Source organism: Pelobates fuscus, chromosome 6 (genome assembly GCF_036172605.1).
Source record: "Pelobates fuscus isolate aPelFus1 chromosome 6, aPelFus1.pri, whole genome shotgun sequence".
NCBI classification, from domain to species: Eukaryota; Metazoa; Chordata; class Amphibia; order Anura; family Pelobatidae; genus Pelobates; species Pelobates fuscus.
This window is the reverse complement of record NC_086322.1, coordinates 8,351,107-8,364,715: the sequence shown is the minus strand read 5'-3', so window position 1 is coordinate 8,364,715 and position 13,609 is coordinate 8,351,107. Positions and strand designations below refer to the sequence as shown.

General features: G+C 40.3%; 2 non-coding genes across 2 annotated transcripts; both read right to left on the bottom strand.

Annotated features, from left to right (window-relative positions):
* Positions 1–2,722: 2,722 nt before the first annotated feature.
* On the bottom strand, positions 2,723–2,794 carry TRNAP-UGG (transfer RNA proline (anticodon UGG)). The gene has a single exon. It is a non-coding gene; the product is annotated as a tRNA-Pro (tRNA).
* Positions 2,795–8,689: 5,895 nt separating this feature from the next.
* TRNAP-UGG (transfer RNA proline (anticodon UGG)) lies at positions 8,690–8,761 on the bottom strand. Its single transcript has one exon. It is a non-coding gene; the product is annotated as a tRNA-Pro (tRNA).
* Positions 8,762–13,609: the final 4,848 nt, after the last annotated feature.

The window sequence follows — 13,609 nt, the reverse complement described above, 5'->3', positions numbered from 1 at the left end:
GGTGTACTAGCAAAACCATTAACAGATTTATTTAACCAATCATTGATAACAGGAGTAGTCCCAGAAGATTGGAAGTTAGCGAATGTTGTGCCCATTCACAAGAAAGGTAATAGGGAGGAGTCGGGCAACTATAGGCCAGTAAGCCTAACTTCAGTAGTGGGGAAAGTGATGGAAACCATGTTAAAGGATAGGATTGTTGAACATCTAAAAACACATGGATTTCAAGATCAGAGACAACATGGGTTTACTTCAGGGAGATCATGCCAAACTAATCTTATTGATTTTTTTGATTGGGTAACTAAAATTATAGATCAGGGTGGTGCAGTAGACATTGCTTACCTCGATTTCAGTAAGGCTTTTGACACTGTTGCACATAGAAGGCTTATCAACAAACTACAATCTTTGAGTTTGGATTCCAATATTGTTGAATGGGTAAGGCAGTGGCTGAGTGACAGGCAACAGAGGGTTGTAGTCAATGGAGTATATTCGAAGCTTGGGCTTGTCACCAGTGGGGTACCTCAGGGATCTGTACTTGGACCCATTCTCTTTAATATTTTTATTAGTGATATTGCAGAAGGTCTTGATGGTAAGGTGTGTCTTTTTGCGGATGATACTAAGATATGTAACAGGGTTGATGTTCCAGGAGGGATAAGCCAAATGGAAAATGATTTAGGTAGACTAGAAAAATGGTCAGAGTTGTGGCAACTGACATTTAATGTGGATAAGTGCAAGATAATGCATCTTGGACGTAAAAACCCAAGGGCAGAGTACAGAATATTTGATAGAGTCCTAACCTCAACATCTGAGGAAAGGGATTTAGGGGTGATTATTTCTGATGACTTAAAGGTAGGCAGACAATGTAATAGAGCAGCAGGAAATGCTAGCAGAATGCTTGGTTGTATAGGGAGAGGTATTAGCAGTAGAAAGAGGGAAGTGCTCATGCCATTGTACAGAACACTGGTGAGACCTCACTTGGAGTACTGTACACAGTACTGGAGACCCTATCTTCAGAAGGATATTGATACCTTAGAGAGAGTTCAAAGAAGGGCTACTAAACTGGTTCATGGATTGCAGGATAAAACTTACCAGGAAAGGTTAAAGGATCTTAACATGTATAGCATGGAGGAAAGACGAGACAGGGGGGATATGATAGAAACATTTAAATACATAAAGGGAATCAACACAGTAAAGGAGGAGACTATATTTAAAAGAAGAAAAACTACCACAACAAGAGGACATAGTCTTAAATTAGAGGGACAAAGGTTTAAAAATAATATCAGGAAGTATTACTTTACTGAGAGGGTAGTGGATGCATGGAATAGCCTTCCAGCTGAAGTGGTAGAGGTTAACACAGTAAAGGAGTTTAAGCATGCGTGGGATAGGCATAAGGCTATCCTAACTATAAGATAAGGCCAGGGACTAATGAAAGTATTTAGAAAACTGGGCAGACTAGATGGGCCGAATGGTTCTTATCTGCCGTCACATTCTATGTTTCTATATGTTTCTATGTAACATCTTCTCTGTGGAGCACTTGAAGGGTTTTGCTACAAATGATTTTTGCTGACTATATTAAACACAGTTGGAAGCTACGTGTTTCAAAAGAAAAACACCAATTGCTTGGGCTCGTCCGGGATTTGAACCCGGGACCATTTGCACCCAAAGCGAGAATCATACCCCTAGACCAACGATCCATTACATTAGTTGGGTTTTTAGGAAAAAAATTGCCAGACTAACGCGCCAGACAGCGTTTGTGTTCTCAAAATAGAAACAAAGTTTTCGTTTTGAAGTGAGGAATTTAAATTTCCTCAATAGGATCTGTTTTTCCAATATCATTTTCATTGTATGGGTAAATTAACAGTTGAGGTTTATGTACGATGGTGATAAATCATATTGACAGTTGTCAAAGTTGAGTCTGTTTCTGGTCAAATTGCTGGGGAAGACTTAAAATGTCCATTCATTTCTTAATTGTTTATGAGGGCTTTGTTGGTTTAGGAGAAATTTGTGGTTCAAATATATGTTGGAAAAGCACATGAAGGATTTAACTTTCTTTCTCATATTCTGCATGCTATCACCATGTTGAAAATAAAGTAAAGATGTGCAGAGGAGAAATTAATTATAAATAGTCTTGTGCAAAATAATGTTTGGGGAGGTTGGCCTGGTTCCATAACTTGAATCCACAGCCGAACGTAACGACTGCCTTGAATTTACCTTCACAGTTTTATTCATCGATACATTCAGGCGTGTACTGGAAGGAATTTGATTCAAACCTACCCTCTCCAACACATATTTGCACATGTCTAAGTATGAATGAAAATAGAATTCCATATGTCAAAACATATATTTTTTTTTCCCCTTTGTTTGTTGTTAACAAAGATTGTGCAGTCTTAAGAAAGACTTTGCAGTCTTAAAAGCGTCATCTGAGCAGTTAGGACTTGCATTAATGACTTACGATAAACCATTGATTTTAAATGGTTGATAATGAAAACAACACATTTTTTATGATTTCTCTCATACAATTCTAAGTAAAAGCTAAACTTGTATTAATATAAGATGTTAGCTTTGAAAGGTGATATCAGAAGCACCAGGAAATATATATATTGATGGTGGCATGCCAACATCTTCTCTGTGGAGCACTTGAAGGGTTTTGCTACAAATGATTTTTGCTGACTATATTAAACACAGTTGGAAGCTACGTGTTTCAAAAGAAAAACACCAATTGCTTGGGCTCGTCCGGGATTTGAACCCGGGACCTCTCGCACCCAAAGCGAGAATCATACCCCTAGACCAACGAGCCATTACATTCGTTGGGTTTTAGGAAAAAAATTGCCAAAATTGCCAGACTAACGCGCCAGACAGCGTTTGTGTTCTCAAAATAGAAACAAAGTTTTCGTTTTGAAGTGAGGATTTTAAATTTCCTCAATAGGATCTGATTTTCCAATATCATTTTCATTGTATGGGTAAATTAACAGTTGAGGTTTATGTACGATGGTGATAAATCATATTGACAGTTGTCAAAGTTGAGTCTGTTTCTGGTCAAATTGCTGGGGAAGACTTAAAATGTCCATTCATTTCTTAATTGTTTATGAGGGCTTTGTTGGTTTAGGAGAAATTTGTGGTTCAAATATATGTTGGAAAAGCACATGAAGGATTCAACTTTCTTTCTCATATTCTGCATGCTATCACCATGTTGAAAATAAAGTAAAGATGTGCAGAGGAGAAATTAATTATAAATAGTCTTGTGCAAAATAATGTTTGGGGAGGTTGGCCTGGTTCCATAACTTGAATCCACAGCCGAACGTAACGACTGCCTTGAATTTACCTTCACAGTTTTATTCATCGATACATTCAGGCGTGTACTGGAAGGAATTTGATTCAAACCTACCCTCTCCAACACATATTTGCACATGTCTAAGTATGAATGAAAATAGAATTCCGTATGTCAAAACATATATTTTTTTCCCCTTTGTTTGTTGTTAACAAAGATTGTGCAGTCTTAAGAAAGACTTTGCAGTCTTAAAAGCGTCATCTGAGCAGTTAGGACTTGCATTAATGACTTACGATAAACCATTGATTTTAAATGGTTGATAATGAAAACAACACATTTTTTATGATTTCTCTCATACAATTCTAAGTAAAAGCTAAACTTGTATTAATATAAGATGTTAGCTTTGAAAGGTGATATCAGAAGCACCAGGAAATATATATATTGATGGTGGCATGCCAACATCTTCTCTGTGGAGCACTTGAAGGGTTTTGCTACAAATGATTTTTGCTGACTATATTAAACACAGTTGGAAGCTACGTGTTTCAAAAGAAAAACACCAATTGCTTGGGCTCGTCCGGGATTTGAACCCGAGACCTCTCGCACCCAAAGCGAGAATCATACCCCTAGACCAACGAGCCATTACATTAGTTGGGTTTTAGGAAAAAAATTGCCAGACTAACGCGCCAGACAGCATTTGTGTTCTCAAAATAGAAACAAAGTTTTCGTTTTGAAGTGAGGATTTTAAATTTCCTCAATAGGATCTGTTTTTCCAATATCATTTTCATTGTATGGGTAAATTAACAGTTGAGGTTTATGTACGATGGTGATAAATCATATTGACAGTTGTCAAAGTTGAGTCTGTTTCTGGTCAAATTGCTGGGGAAGACTTAAAATGTCCATTCATTTCTTAATTGTTTATGAGGGCTTTGTTGGTTTAGGAGAAATTTGTGGTTCAAATATATGTTGGAAAAGCACATGAAGGATTTAACTTTCTTTCTCATATTCTGCATGCTATCACCATGTTGAAAATAAAGTAAAGATGTGCAGAGAAGAAATTAATTATAAATTGTAACGGATCGCCTGGCACCCCGACTTGGTACCTCCGTTAATGGATGCTCCTAGTGCTTCCTGAGGACTCCAAGCACTCTGGCAGACACCACAATCACCGAATCCGAGAAACCTTTTAAATTCTCCCAAGCATATGAATGCTGTAGACCATTGAATAGGAACCATACGAATAGGCTTGTACTCCTAGCAGTCAACTGGAACAGCACTCAATAAATCCTTCCCCCAATAATGAGACGACACATCACTTTGAGGGTAAAACAGGAACTCTCAACTGGCTCATCCAGCCGGGCTTTTATTTCCAACTCACACATACAGGCCACACCCAGGGGGAGGCATAAAAGAACCAATTAAATAGATGTTACCTCCCACACATCCCCTCCCCTTAGTGTGACACATAATCCCATTATGCATACAGTGTAAAATATACTTTTACACAACTTTCATAACTTTAAAACCATACATCACATTCACATAAAAATACATATCCACAATCAATCCATTCAGGGGAACAACATATTAAAAAATGGCATGAATCCGACCAGGGTTTCAAAAGTTACTAAAAGTAACTTTTGTTCCTTTCTGGCTGGCAGAAAAACATCCCCACAATGCACCCTGGTTTCCTCCCTTCTGCCCTGGAGTTAATTGGAGAAGTAATCCAATTACCCAGGACTAAAGGCAGACTCCATTAACCACATGGTTGCAAAACAACATAAAACACTTTAAAATACATAAAGTCACATTTACACATAGCACACAGACATTTCACCTACCCCAGATAGCTGGGATCTGCACGCACAAAACTACCGAATAGCGCGCAGATCCTACTCACACAGTACAATTGCCATGGAGCTAAAGTCTTTCCCATAGTCTTTCATTATATGAATAGGCTCCATGGTATGGCTATCTGGGGTATCACATTCCCATAAAGTCTGGTCCATAGTCCAAAGGCAAGAGGCGGGCAATCAGCCCCCTCCAAGGACACGTGGCGAGGTCGGTTTCGCTACACTTCTCCCCTTTCCCCCCCAGACTAACAGGGTACTTGACCTCCTGCCGGTCAGTGCCCTTGTTAGTCCAGCAGCCCACCCACAAGACAGAAACAGCAGTGCAGCCCACCCACAATAAACAGTTACTACACCTGGGTGAGGGAGAATCTTGTCCAGGTTCAGGTGCCTCACCACGGCTGTGTGGGGGACTGGTAGGCTGCCTTGGTAGGTTGCTGAGGGGGCAGAGACCAGCGGTACTCTGTCCTGTTGCCAGCACTACCACGGGAGTAGTCTGGTTGGAGCCTGGTTGCTGGAGACCGACTGTCTCCCCTTTAAATACACCGCTCTGCTGCTGGAGACCGACTGTCTCCCCTTGAGTTACACCGCTCTGCTGCTGGAGACCGACTGTCTCCCCTTGAGTTACACAGCTCTGCTGCTGGAGACCGACTGTCTCCCCTTTAGTTACACAGCTCTGCTGCTGGAGACAGATTGTCTCCCCTTTGGCTAAACAGCCCTGTTGTGGGGGGGCAGGACCGACCGTCCCTACCCCCTGTGCTGGAAGTGCAGAGACCACTGTCCCATCTGCACAGGTGTGGGGCTTACAGTCTCCCCCTGGTACATTAAGCTGCCGCTGGGGAGAGGTGGTAACCAGCTCCTCTCCCATTAGAACACTCTGCCGCTGGGGAATGGAGACTGGGCTCTCTATTCCCTGTACATTAATGATCCGCCGCTGGGGAGAGGTGGTAACAATCTCCTCTCCCATACATACTTCCCGTCTCTGCGGAGGGAGACCGACTGTCTCTCCTCCCAGCACAGAGTCCTGCTGTGGGGAAAAGGGGGCTGGGCTCTCCATTCCCTGCTGGATACTCTGCCGCTGGGGAATGGAGACTGGGCTCCCAATCCCCAACAAATCACACTGCCGCTGGGGAGGGAGGACGGCCCCTTCAGCTCCCTGTAACTTGGGCGCAGAGACCACGGTCCCATCTGTGCTGGTGTGGGGCTTACTGTCTCCCCTTGGTGTGCTAAGCTGCTGCTGGGGAGAGGGGGTAACAAACTCCTCTCCCTTACACACCTTCAGCCGCTGGGGAGAGGGGATAACAGGCTCCTCTCCCTGCACCGTAGACTGCCGCTGGGGAGCAAGAACGGCACCTTCAGCTCCCTGTAACGCACACTGACGCTGGGGATCTGGGCCGACTGCCCAGCATCCCTGTAGGGCCGGTAGAGAGACCGCAGTCCCATCTCCACCTGCCATCTGTGGGTCTTCCCAGGACCAATTCGTGAGGCCCCGCAACATTTGTGAGTAAGGGCCCGGTGGAGAGACCTTGGTCCCATCTCTACCTGCCTGTTGTGGTTCCTCACAGGACCAGTCTATGAGGACCCCCACTTCGGGTTCCTCCCGCCGCCTCAGGGAAAGACGGCTAACCTCCTCGGATGCAGCCTCTACTCGGCTGCTGTACCGCTCCTGCTGCTGAGCATACTTCCTCTCTTTTGCCAACCGGAATTCTCGGTCCAGCCTTGTGTTTCGCTCAGCCATGACCTGGTTCCAGATCACCCGGCGTGTCTCCATGGGTATATCATCCCCATACTCGGCCACTAGCTGCCTCACCTCGGCCAGCCAATCATCTCCAGAGCCAGAACCTTCCATACTTGTCTGCTCCCAGGGGCGCTGCACGACTGCTAGCGTTGCCCTCAATTTGTAAATCCAAACAGTGTCTCTGAGCTTTACCTCACACTAGGACGCCATCCCACCGCTTGCCACCAATGTAACGGATCGCCTGGCACCCCGACTTGGTACCTCCGTTAATGGATGCTCCTAGTGCTTCCTGAGGACTCCAAGCACTCTGGCAGACACCACAATCACCGAATCCAAGAAACCTTTTAAATTCTCCCAAGCATATGAATGCTGTAGACCATTGAATAGGAACCATACGAATAGGCTTGTACTCCTAGCAGTCAACTGGAACAGCACTCAATAAATCCTTCCCCCAATAATGAGACGACACATCACTTTGAGGGTAAAACAGGAACTCTCAACTGGCTCATCCAGCCGGGCTTTTATTTCCAACTCACACATACAGGCCACACCCAGGGGGAGGCATAAAAGAACCAATTAAATAGATGTTACCTCCCACACATCCCCTCCCCTTAGTGTGACACATAATCCCATTATGCATACAGTGTAAAATATACTTTTACACAACTTTCATAACTTTAAAACCATACATCACATTCACATAAAAATACATATCCACAATCAATCCATTCAGGGGAACAACATATTAAAAAACGGCATGAATCCGACCAGGGTTTCAAAAGTTACTAAAAGTAACTTTTGTTCCTTTCTGGCTGGCAGAAAAACATCCCCACAATGCACCCTGGTTTCCTCCCTTCTGCCCTGGAGTTAATTGGAGAAGTAATCCAATTACCCAGGACTAAAGGCAGACTCCATTAACCACATGGTTGCAAAACAACATAAAACACTTTAAAATACATAAAGTCGCATTTACACATAGCACACAGACATTTCACCTATCCCCAGATAGCTGGGATCTGCACGCACAAAACTACCGAATAGCGCGCAGATCCTACTCACACAGTACAATTGCCATGGAGCTAAAGTCTTTCCCATAGTCTTTCATTATATGAATAGGCTCCATGGTATGGCTATCTGGGGTATCACATTCCCATAAAGTCTGGTCCATAGTCCAAAGGCAAGAGGCGGGCAATCAGCCCCCTCCAAGGACACGTGGCGAGGTCGGTTTCGCTACATAAATAGTCTTGTGCAAAATAATGTTTGGGGAGGTTGGCCTGGTTCCATAACTTGAATCCACAGCCGAACGTAACGACTGCCTTGAATTTACCTTTACAGTTTTATTCATCGATACATTCAGGCGTGTACTGGAAGGAATTTGATTCAAACCTACCCTCTCCAACACATATTTGCACATGTCTAAGTATGAATAAAAATAGAATTCCGTATGTCAAAACATATATTTTTTTCCCCTTTGTTTGTTGTTAACAAAGATTTTGCAGTCTTAAGAAAGACTTTGCAGTCTTAAAAGCGTCATCTGAGCAGTTAGGACTTGCATTAATGACTTACGATAAACCATTGATTTTAAATGGTTGATAATGAAAACAACACATTTTTTATGATTTCTCTCATACAATTCTAAGTAAAAGCTAAACTTGTATTAATATAAGATGTTAGCTTTGAAAGGTGATATCAGAAGCACCAGGAAATATATATATTGATGGTGGCATGCCAACATCTTCTCTGTGGAGCACTTGAAGGGTTTTGCTACAAATGATTTTTGCTGACTATATTAAACACAGTTGGAAGCTACGTGTTTCAAAAGAAAAACACCAGTTGCTTGGGCTCGTCCGGGATTTGAACCCGGGACCTCTCGCACCCAAAGCGAGAATCATACCCCTAGACCAACGAGCCACTACATTAGTCTTAAGAAAGCGTTTTGAATTGCTTGGGCTCGTCCGGGATTTGAACCTGGGACCTCTCGCACCCAAAGCGAGAATCATACCCCTAGACTAACGAGCCATTACATTAGTGGGGTTTTAGGAAAAAAATTGCCAGACTAACGCGCCAGACAGCGTTTGTGTTCTCAAAATAGAAACAAAGTTTTCGTTTTGAAGTGAGGATTTTAAATTTCCTCAATAGGATCTGTTTTTCTAATATCATTTTCATTGTATGGGTAAATTAACAGTTGAGGTTTATGTACGATGGTGATAAATCATATTGACAGTTGTTAAAGTTGAGTCTGTTTCTGGTCAAATTGCTGGGGAAGACTTAAAATGTCCATTCATTTCTTAATTGTTTATGAGGGCTTTGTTGGTTTAGGAGAAATTTGTGGTTCAAATATATGTTGGAAAAGCACATGAAGGATTGAACTTTCTTTCTCATATTCTGCATGCTATCACCATGTTGAAAATAAAGTAAAGATGTGCAGAGGAGAAATTAATTATAAATAGTCTTGTGCAAAATAATGTTTGGGGAGGTTGGCCTGGTTCCATAACTTGAATCCACAGCCGAACGTAACGACTGCCTTGAATTTACCTTTACAGTTTTATTCATCGATACATTCAGGCGTGTACTGGAAGGAATTTGATTCAAACCTACCCTCTCCAACACATATTTGCACATGTCTAAGTATGAATAAAAATAGAATTCCGTATGTCAAAACATATATTTTTTTCCCCTTTGTTTGTTGTTAACAAAGATTTTGCAGTCTTAAGAAAGACTTTGCAGTCTTAAAAGCGTCATCTGAGCAGTTAGGACTTGCATTAATGACTTACGATAAACCATTGATTTTAAATGGTTGATAATGAAAACAACACATTTTTTATGATTTCTCTCATACAATTCTAAGTAAAAGCTAAACTTGTATTAATATAAGATGTTAGCTTTGAAAGGTGATATCAGAAGCACCAGGAAATATATATATTGATGGTGGCATGCCAACATCTTCTCTGTGGAGCACTTGAAGGGTTTTGCTACAAATGATTTTTGCTGACTATATTAAACACAGTTGGAAGCTACGTGTTTCAAAAGAAAAACACCAAATGCTTGGGCTCGTCCGGGATTTGAACTCGGGACCTCTCGCACCCAAAGCGAGAATCATACCCCTAGACCAACGAGCCATTACAGTCGTTGGGTTTTAGGAAAAAAATTGCCAAAATTGCCAGACTAACGCGCCAGACAACGTTTGTGTTCTCAAAATAGAAACAAAGTTTTCGTTTTGAAGTGAGGATTTTAAATTTCCTCAATAGGATCTGTTTTTCCAATATCATTTTCATTGTATGGGTAAATTAACAGTTGAGGTTTATGTACGATGGTGATAAATCATATTGACAGTTGTCAAAGTTGAGTCTGTTTCTGGTCAAATTGCTGGGGAAGACTTAAAATGTCCATTCATTTCTTAATTGTTTATGAGGGCTTTGTTGGTTTAGGAGAAATTTGTTGTTCAAATATATGTTGGAAAAGCACATGAAGGATTCAACTTTCTTTCTCATATTCTGCATGCTATCACCATGTTGAAAATAAAGTAAAGATGTGCAGAGGAGAAATTAATTATAAATAGTCTTGTGCAAAATAATGTTTGGGGAGGTTGGCCTGGTTCCATAACTTGAATCCACAGCCGAACGTAACGACTGCCTTGAATTTACCTTCACAGTTTTATTCATCGATACATTCAGGCGTGTACTGGAAGGAATTTGATTCAAACCTACCCTCTCCAACACATATTTGCACATGTCTAAGTATGAATGAAAATAGAATTCCGTATGTCAAAACATATATTTTTTTTCCCTTTGTTTGTTGTTAACAAAGATTGTGCAGTCTTAAGAAAGACTTTGCAGTCTTAAAAGCGTCATCTGAGCAGTTAGGACTTGCATTAATGACTTACGATAAACCATTGATTTTAAATGGTTGATAATGAAAACAACACATTTTTTATGATTTCTCTCATACAATTCTAAGTAAAAGCTAAACTTGTATTAATATAAGATGTTAGCTTTGAAAGGTGATATCAGAAGCACCAGGAAATATATATATTGATGGTGGCATGCCAACATCTTCTCTGTGGAGCACTTGAAGGGTTTTGCTACAAATGATTTTTGCTGACTATATTAAACACAGTTGGAAGCTACGTGTTTCAAAAGAAAAACACCAATTGCTTGGGCTCGTCCGGGATTTGAACCCGGGACCTCTCGCACCCAAAGCGAGAATCATACCCCTAGATCAACGAGCCATTACATTAGTTGGGTTTTAGGAAAAAAATTGCCAGACTAACGCGCCAGACAGCATTTGTGTTCTCAAAATAGAAACAAAGTTTTCGTTTTGAAGTGAGGATTTTAAATTTCCTCAATAGGATCTGTTTTTCCAATATCATTTTCATTGTATGGGTAAATTAACAGTTGAGGTTTATGTACGATGGTGATAAATCATATTGACAGTTGTCAAAGTTGAGTCTCTTTCTGGTCAAATTGCTGGGGAAGACTTAAAATGTCCATTCATTTCTTAATTGTTTATGAGGGCTTTGTTGGTTTAGGAGAAATTTGTGGTTCAAATATATGTTGGAAAAGCACATGAAGGATTTAACTTTCTTTCTCATATTCTGCATGCTATCACCATGTTGAAAATAAAGTAAAGATGTGCAGAGGAGAAATTAATTATAAATAGTCTTGTGCAAAATAATGTTTGGGGAGGTTGGCCTGGTTCCATAACTTGAATCCACAGCCGAACGTAACGACTGCCTTGAATTTACCTTTACAGTTTTATTCATCGATACATTCAGGCGTGTACTGGAAGGAATTTGATTCAAACCTACCCTCTCCAACACATATTTGCACATGTCTAAGTATGAATAAAAATAGAATTCCGTATGTCAAAACATATATTTTTTTCCCCTTTGTTTGTTGTTAACAAAGATTTTGCAGTCTTAAGAAAGACTTTGCAGTCTTAAAAGCGTCATCTGAGCAGTTAGGACTTGCATTAATGACTTACGATAAACCATTGATTTTAAATGGTTGATAATGAAAACAACACATTTTTTATGATTTCTCTCATACAATTCTAAGTAAAAGCTAAACTTGTATTAATATAAGATGTTAGCTTTGAAAGGTGATATCAGAAGCACCAGGAAATATATATATTGATGGTGGCATACCAACATCTTCTCTGTGGAGCACTTGAAGGGTTTTGCTACAAATGATTTTTGCTGACTATATTAAACACAGTTGGAAGCTACGTGTTTCAAAAGAAAAACACCAATTGCTTGGGCTCGTCCGGGATTTGAACCCGGGACCTCTCGCACCCAAAGCGAGAATCATACTCCTAGACCAACGAGCCATTACATTAGTTGGGTTTTAGGAAAAAAATTGCCAGACTAACGCGCCAGACAGCGTTTGTGTTCTCAAAATAGAAACAAAGTTTTCGTTTTGAAGTGAGGATTTTAAATTTCCTCAATAGGATCTGTTTTTCCAATATAATTTTCATTGTATGGGTAAATCAACAGTTGAGGTTTATGTACGATGGTGATAAATCATATTGACAGTTGTCAAAGTTGAGTCTGTTTCTGGTCAAATTGCTGGGGAAGACTTAAAATGTCCATTCATTTCTTAATTGTTTATGAGGGCTTTGTTGGTTTAGGAGAAATATGTGGTTCAAATATATGTTGGAAAAGCACATGAAGGATTTAACTTTCTTTCTCATATTCTGCATGCTATCACCATGTTGAAAATAAAGTAAAGATGTGCAGAGGAGAAATTAATTATAAATAGTCTTGTGCAAAATAATGTTTGGGGAGGTTGGCCTGGTTCCATAACTTGAATCCACAGCCGAACGTAACGACTGCCTTGAATTTACCTTTACAGTTTTATTCATCGATACATTCAGGCGTGTACTGGAAGGAATTTGATTCAAACCTACCCTCTCCAACACATATTTGCACATGTCTAAGTATGAATAAAAATAGAATTCCGTATGTCAAAACATATATATTTTTCCCCTTTGTTTGTTGTTAACAAAGATTTTGCAGTCTTAAGAAAGACTTTGCAGTCTTAAAAGCGTCATCTGAGCAGTTAGGACTTGCATTAATGACTTATGATAAACCATTGATTTTAAATGGTTGATAATGAAAACAACACATTTTTTATGATTTCTCTCATACAATTCTAAGTAAAAGTTAAACTTGTATAAATATAAGATGTTAGCTTTGAAAGGTGATATCAGAAGCACCAGGAAATATATATATTGATGGTGGCATGCCAACATCTTCTCTGTGGTGCACTTGAAGGGTTTTGCTACAAACGATTTTTGCTGACTATATTAAACACAGTTGGAAGCTACGTGTTTCAAAAGAAAAACACCAATTGCTTGGGCTCGTCCGGGATTTGAACGCGGGACCTCTCGCACCCAAAGCGAGAATCATACCCCTAGACCAACGAGCCATTACATTAGTTGGGTTTTAGGAAAAAAATTGCCAGACTAACGCGCCAGACAGCGTTTGTGTTCTCAAAATAGAAACAAAATTTTCGTTTTGAAGTGAGGATTCTAAATTTCCTCAATAGGATCTGTTTTTCCAATATCATTTTCATTGTATGGGTAAATTAACAGTTGAGGTTTATGTACGATGGTGATAAATCATATTGACAGTTGTCAAAGTTGAGTCTGTTTCTGGTCAAATTGCTGGGGAAGACTTAAAATGTCCATTCATTTCTTAATTGTTTATGAGGGCTTTGTTGGTTTAGGAGAAATTTGTGGTTCAAATATATGTTGGAA